General features: G+C 40.3%; 1 pseudogene; it reads right to left on the reverse strand.

The window, feature by feature from the left end:
* Positions 1 to 486: 486 nt before the first annotated feature.
* LOC148585776 (uncharacterized) lies at positions 487 to 6794 on the reverse strand (annotated as a pseudogene).
* Positions 6795 to 7882: the final 1088 nt, after the last annotated feature.

A 7882-nucleotide genomic window follows, 5' to 3' on the forward strand; every position in this document is an offset into this window, starting at 1 on the left:
GCCTCCTCTTCTGCTACTTCCTACTTAGCTGTAGGTTCATCCTCTGCCATAGGCTCTGCGTCAAACTCCTCTGCCTTGGCTGTTGGGGCTTGAGGTACCCTAGGCATGTGTGAACAACTTTGATTACATTGTCGAATGCCCGCGGGGTCTGGGTGACTGGCTCATTTGCTGAGGTGCCCTTTATGCCCTTTTTCTGAAGTATGTAAGTGAGTAAATATGGAAAAGGCAGCCCCATGAGTGGGTGTACTCAGCTCCTCCGACATGCACCCCATTCCAGAACTTGTGAATTTGGCTCCAAATAATCGTAGGAATGGAACACCAAGCACCTTTCTGAATGGCGTAAAGTGTTTGTAAGAAAAGATCTCGCCTTTGAGTGTTGTGTCCTAGGAGAAAGGCATTGCGATGCAAAATCGAGTCCACAAGCTAGAGTTGTGGAGGTAGCTTGGCCCTGCTGCTGGCATTATTATGTGTATTTGTAAACTGCCCTTAACACATGTCCTCAATTATTTCTGTAACATAGAATCTGGGAGGTTGTGCTGCAAGCTGCGCTTCTTCTGGAGGATGCTCATCATTGCACAGTAGAGCAGTGGTAATGTCGGCCGAAATCACCTCAATATCTTGGTCATGAATTGTTGAGGACAGGATATCCAGCCTGGTACAATTGTAAGACAGATGCGCATAGAACTCTGCTACCAATTTTTTGTATGCAGTGGAGGTGACAGGCTTGAATAGTTTCTTTAGCCCTCAGTGTTTGAATTCTGCAACCACCCATCGAGTGGCTTCAAGGTTTTGGAAGTCTTCTCTAATTGCAAATTTGGTCTCAAATAGAAACTCCCACTCCTCAAAAGTGGGTGGGGAGGAAGTGGCTTGGGTTTTAGAGACTTGAGAGGATGAAGCGCGAGCTTTAGGCATGGTGTAGCTTGGGTCAGGAATTTTGTCGAACACTTGGTGTGCGGTGTCATGAGCTAGATTGCAAAACCACAAAAAAAATGGCCCAACCCCCTACAAAACAAAGAAAACCAACCATAGAAGCAATCGTGTATGGAGAAACACCCACATATTGCTTTTACACCAAAAAAAAATTATGAAAAATGAGAGTGGGCAGAATGGGAGTTGGGGTGGAGATGGGTGATAGGGGAATGGGTTGTGAGGGCTGTGCGACAGTGAGTAGTGGCCAGAGGGTGAACGGCAATGTGGAGGTGGTGGTGGTGAGAGAAAATCGGTGTAGGTGTGTGTAGTGACGGCTGAGTGAGGCGAGTGCTGGTGGTGGTTCACGGCGCATGATGTGGTATTTTTGTGACAAAAAATATCAATTATAAAAATAACCACTCGCAATAGGACGAATCTTTGTAGGATATGGTTATAGAGAGGGTGTCGAACCTCAAGGACTGCAAGGGTTTAATTATCAAAATTAAAAGATCAAAGTTAACTTAATTAAAAGGGGTTTTGATTTGATTTGCTTAAAAACTAAAGTGCATGAAAATAAAAGAGATTTAAAATAAGAGAGAGAGAGTAGGGTATTGACTTCACCTCTATCCGCACAACAATGGTTAATCATAATTAATCCCATAAATTCATTCTATGCATGTTATAAATAAACAAGAAACTACCTTATTAAAGAATAAGCATAATCTATCTTCGGTTGGCACGGATTGTCCACCTAACCACTAAGACGCGGTACAACCCGTCTTCCCTAGGTATAAATTATCAAATTCTATAACAGGATACATACAATCAATGAATAAGTGTAACCCATCTTCGGTTGGCACAGACTGTCTACCTAAATTACACTAAACTAGGGTGTAGTACAATCCGTCTTCCCTAGGCATGGCCTATCAAATCCTATTGATCATATGTCAATTAAACCCATTGTATAACCATCATCCTCATAATCACAGAAAACAAGAATGATTTGATTTCAATAAAAGTAAAATACTTTCTAAGACAAGAGAAGAATTTCACAAATATTGATATTGAAATTGAAGAACAATTGCATTTAATATGAAGAACATAAATCAATTGTAGCAATCCTCATAGTTATACAATCAACATGCATAAATTAAAAATCTAGAAATTAAATACAATCAAACCATTATGCTTGGATAGGGTTACATCAACACCCCACGAAGGGGTTTAGCCGCTCATGATCTCCTAAGCTCCACAAACTATTTTACTGAATTTTTGCTCTAGAAGCGGTGTGTCTTTTCTCAATGCTTAGAGGCCTATTTATAGGGCTTAGGAGAGTCCTAGAAGCCCTAGTAATCCTATAAATTTCGGAGATTTAAGTCCAAGTCCAATTAGGATAAAGAAAACCTAAGTCCAAATCGGAATAGGATTCACCCAAAATTGCGTTCCTATCTTGCGGGGCGATTTTGGCAATGCGACGCTCCGAATTAGGAAAATGCTATTTCACAATGATTTGTAGAAATTTGAGTTAGCTTTCCAGTGCCGCTTGAATCAACTCAATCGGATATTTGACCTGAAAGTTATGGCCAAAATACCGAGACGTATGCAGAATCCCAAATTGAATCCAATCCGATTTTGACTCCAATTTGAGAAATTCCGAATTAATCCTTTCCTTTATTTGATTAAATTTAACCATGATTGGTTAAGCTTAATCATATCTTCTAGGTCTTCTCAAAGTGTGCTTTTAAGCCCAAAATGAATGGAATTAATTGCATCTTTATTTATAACCTGAAAACATAAAAACAAAACAAAATCAAACAAATAACAACGCTAAGGAATTAACATATGCAAATTAAGGGGCTTGAATGTACAACATTCGGTGCTTATCAGCGCATGTGTAAAGAGTGGGGGGGGGGGGGGGGAATGGGGAAAGTGACCTAAAATAGGTCATGTGACCCTCTGCTCGAGTGCACTCGATCTCGCACCTTGCTCGCACTCGCGCAGCGGCGTGCGTGTGTAGTGGTGATGTGCTCGAGCGCACACAAGGTGAGCTTGGTCGCACTAACAGAATGCAAAACTTTTTTTTTTTTTTTTTTTAATAAAAGAAATACAACTGGACAACATATTACAGAAATAAAGAAAAACAGAATCAAATATAAACAAGAACAAGAAAACTACTACAAAAAATAACAAATTGACATAATTGAAAGGAAACCAAAGGATAGAGAATTGTATCGCATTCAGTGGCCTCAGTACCATTGATATGAACAGATGCACTTGAGCTCCTAGACTGCTCAAACACTTTCAACGGTAGTGTCAGTGCCACTGTTTTGGGAAGGTGCACTTGAATTCCACTGATTGTGGCTCAAGTACTCTTGGTGGTGCTACATATTGGACAGATTGGAGTGCCAAATCTTGTGATGCCAAATCTTGATCTCTTGGTGCAAAGTTCATTTCAATGTATGGCTTCACTCTATCTCCATTCACCTTGAATGACTAATTTTTCTGTGGGCTATAAACCTCCACAGCTCCATGAGGGAATACTTGGGTGACAATACAGGGGCCAAACCTTCTTGACTTAAGCTTACCAAGGAAAAGTCTCAATCTTGAATTATAGATTAATACCTTTTGTCCTTTACGAAACTCCTTCCTGACCAGTAGCTTGTCATGGTATGCCTTGGTTCTTTCCTTGTAGAGCTTGGCATTCTCATAAGCATCATGCCGCAATTCCTCTAGTTCATTCTGTTGCAATTTCCTCTTGTCACCAGCTTGGTTCATGTCAAAGTTGAACTTCTTAATGGCCCAATATGCTTTGTGCTGCAACTCCACTGGCAGATGACATGCTTTCCCAAAGACCAACCGATATGGGGACATACCGATAGGCATCTTGTATGCAATCCTATAAGCCCATAGTGCATCATTCAAGCGCAGAGACCAATCATTCCTGCTGGGATTCACTATCCTCTCTAGTATGCTTTTGATCTCTCTTTTGCTTATCTCCACTTGACCACTAGTTTGAGGATGGTATGGAGTGCCAACCTTATGTGTGATCCCATACTTCTTTATCAAAGAAGCAAAGGCATAATTGTTGAAGTGGCTACCTCCATCATTAATTATTGCCCTTGGCATTCTAAACCTAGCAAAGATGTTATCCTGCAAAAACTTCACAACCACTTTGTGATCATTAGTTTTTGAGGGGACAGCCTCGACCCATTTAGAAACATAATCCATACCCACAAGAATATATAAATAACCATATGAGTTAGAAAATAGACCCATGAAGTCAATACCCCATACATCGAAGAGCTCTACCACTTAAATATTTTGCAATGGCATCTGATTTCTGGATGAGATGTTACCTGTCCTTTGGCATCTATCACAAGACCTGCAAAACAAAAAGGCATCCTTAAACACATTAGGCCAATAGAAACCAGATTGTAGTACCTTAAGAGCTGTTCGCTTGGCCCCAAAGTGTCCTCCACAAGCAAACTGATGGCAGTGCTGCAATATGCTCAAGTGCTCCTCTTCTAAGACACACCTTCCAATGATTTGATCAGGACAGAATTTGAATAGATAAGGGTCATCCCAATGGTAATGTCTAGATATAGACATCAACATCTTCCTTTCTTGACTAGACATACCTAGAGGAAAAGCTTTGGCAGTTATATAATTAACAATATCTGCATACCATGGAGTTGGACCTCAATTGTAAATAACTGCTCATCTGGAAAATTTTCATTCAATGGAAGCTCATCTCCTTCTTCCTCATGAAGTAGCTTGGATAGGTGATCTGCCACCACATTCTCACTGCCCTTCTTGTCTCTAATCTCAAGGTCAAACTCTTGCAGTAATAATACCCATCTGATCAATCTAGGCTTTGCATCTTTCTTAGCAAACAAATATCTCAAAGCAACATGATCAGTGAATACAATAACCTTAGAACCAATCAGGTAGGATCTAAACTTTTCCAAAGCAAATATGATAGCTAATAATTCTTCCTCAGTAGTAGAGTAATTTAGCTGAGCATCATTCAATGTTCTAGAAGCATAATAAATGGCATGAGGTACCTTATTGATTCTTTGACCTAAAACAACTCCCAAGGCAAAGTCACTGGCATCACACATGAGCTCAAATGGTAGATTCCAATCAGGTGCCATCATTATTGGTGCAAATGTGAGCAGCTCTTTTAGTGTGTTGAAAGTAGTCATGCATTCTTCAGTCCATTCAAACTTGGCCTCCTTGCCTAGCAATGCACAAAGGGATCTAGAGATCTTGGAGAAATCCTTGATGAACCTTCTATAGAACTCGGCATGTCCAAGAAAACTTCTCACCCCCTTCACTGTCATAGGAGGGGGAAGTTTGAAGATGATGTCAATCTTGGCCTTATCTACCTCAATGCCCTTGCTGGAAATAGAATGACCCAACACAATGCCTTGTTGAACCATGAAGTGGCATTTTTCCCAATTGAGCACTAAGTTGCATTCTTCACATCTCTTGAGGACACTCTTCAGATGATGGAGGCATTCATCAAAATTAGACCCAAAAATACTAAGGTCATCCATAAATACCTCAATGAATTTCTCCACCATATCTGAGAAAATACTCATCATGCATCTTTGGAATGTGGTTGGTGCATTGCATAATCCAAATGACATTCTTTTGTAGGCGAATGTGCCAAAAGGACATGTGAAGGTGGTCTTCTCCTGGTCCTCTGGTGCTATTGCAATTTGGTTGTAGCCATTGTACCCATCCAAGAAGCAGTAGTAGCTATGGCCAGCTAACCTCTCTAGCATTTGATCAATGAAGGGTAGGGGAAAATGGTCTTTTCTTGTCACCTTGTTCAGCTTTCTATAGTCAATGCATAACCTCCAACCAGTGGTTATTCTTATAGGTATCAGCTCATCATCTTCATTCTTTACCACTGTGATCCCACCCACTCTTCTTTGGAACTACTTGGACTGAACTTACCCATTTACTATCTGAGATGGGGTAGATAATGCCCACATCCAACAATTTCAATACCTCTACCTTGACTACCTCCTTCATATGTAGGTTGAGTCTTCTTTGTGCATCCCTGGTTGGCTTTGCTTCGTCTTCAAGGAAGATTTGATGCATGCACTTAGCTGGACTTATCCCCTTGATGTCAGAAATGGTCCATCCCAAAGTAGTTTTATGCTCTCTAAAAACTCCCCACAGCTTCTCTTCTTCCACCAAAGTTAGATTTGCAGCAATTATGACTGGTAGTGTCTTGTTTTCTCCTAAGTAGGCATATGTCAGGTGTTCTGGAAATTGCTTCAATTCCAATCTTGGTGCCTGGACAATAGAAGGGACAAGAGTTGTATTAGCAGGCTCAAGAGTCTCAAAGGGAGGGGTGTACTTACTTGGATGCTTTGAAGAGGCCTCAAGAAGGTGTACATCTTCAATGATGTCATCAGTAACATCCTCAGATTTTGGCTCAGTGTCCAGCTTTGTGAAACTATGGGTGAGGGTGGCCTCCAACGGGTCAATGTGATGGGCCTGAAAATTTTTCTCAACAATGCCTTGGACCATACAAACATTAAAGCATTCTAAATCATCTTGAGCTAATTTAGTGCATCGAAAATTTTGTACTCTATTTTCTCACCATTCACCTTCATACTCACAGTACCATTTTTCACACATATTTTAGTATGTATGGTTCTCATGGGTCTTCCTAAGATGATAGGCAAGGGTAATGGCATAGGTGATTCTTCCATATCTAATACAATAAAATTAGTAGGTAAAATAAATTCACCAACCTTTACCAAGACATCCTCAAGTACACCTCTTGGTCTTTTGATGCTTCTGTCTGCTAGTTGCACAATGATAGATGTTGGTTGAAGCTCCTCCAAACCCAGCTTCTCATACATAGTGTAGGGCAGCAAGTTGACCCCTGCTCCTAAATCCAGAAGTGCCTTTTCAAAAAGATGGTCCCCTATCCTGCAAGGAATGGTAAAGCTACCTGGCTCTTTTAGCTTTGGTGGTGATAAGTGCTAAAATATTCATATTTTTAGCCCTTAACTTGCATGTTTTAATCATTTGGTTTTAATTAATTAGGCCATTTTAATTCCTTTTTGTGTTTTTCGTACTTTTACAGGCTTTGGGAAGAAAATAAAGTAAAACTAGGTGATTTGGGCTCAAAAGAGAAGATGGAGACAATTGGAGCTCCCTGGTACTGCGATCAATCGTAAGGCACCTACGATCAAGCTCAATACCCGAGAGGACACAGCATCAAGCAGGCCAGGAGCGATCGAGTACATGCTAGAAGAAGGAACGATTGCAGACTTACGATCGAGCGCACTCGTGCGCAGGAGACTTATTAAGTGGCAGCTAGATTGACATTCTTTCCATATTAGGGTTTTCCAACTCCAAATTGTAATAGGTCTCAAAACTCTACGAAATCCCTAGGTTTACTACTTTGTCTAGGACTTCTAAAGCCTATAAATAGACCCTTAAGCCTCTAGAATAGATAGACTTTGGAAGGAGAAGAAGAGGAGCTCTGGAAGTTCAAGTCTCGGGTTTATTCTTTTCTATACTTTTATTTTATTTTATGAAGATGTTTAACATCAACTCTATGTGTAGCTAATTTATTTAGTAGGGCTAGATTGAAGCCCTAGTTATGTTTTGTTAATATTTCAATATTGGCGCCTTTATGATGATCTTGTTGTGTTATTTAACTTGATTAATACTTGCTTGCATGGATTCCTCATATGTGTGTGCCTGATCAATATATGCATGTGGTACAGACTAATTAGTTAGATCAATTTGGATGACTGAGTCCTGGGTTTAACATAAGTAACAAAAGAAATCCACACCAGGTTCTTGGGTTAATCAACATGGGGAACCGGGAGTATACACCCATGCCCTAGGCCTCATGTGTTTGTTGATTTCTGTAGAACATATGCTTTTCTAAAGAACAACTTAGTATATACCATGCTAAATCCTTTAGGAAAGAAAA

The sequence above is a fragment of the Corylus avellana genome, chromosome 5 (assembly GCF_965113065.1).
Source record: "Corylus avellana chromosome 5, dhCorAvel1.hap1.2, whole genome shotgun sequence".
Lineage (NCBI taxonomy): Eukaryota > Viridiplantae > Streptophyta > Magnoliopsida > Fagales > Betulaceae > Corylus > Corylus avellana.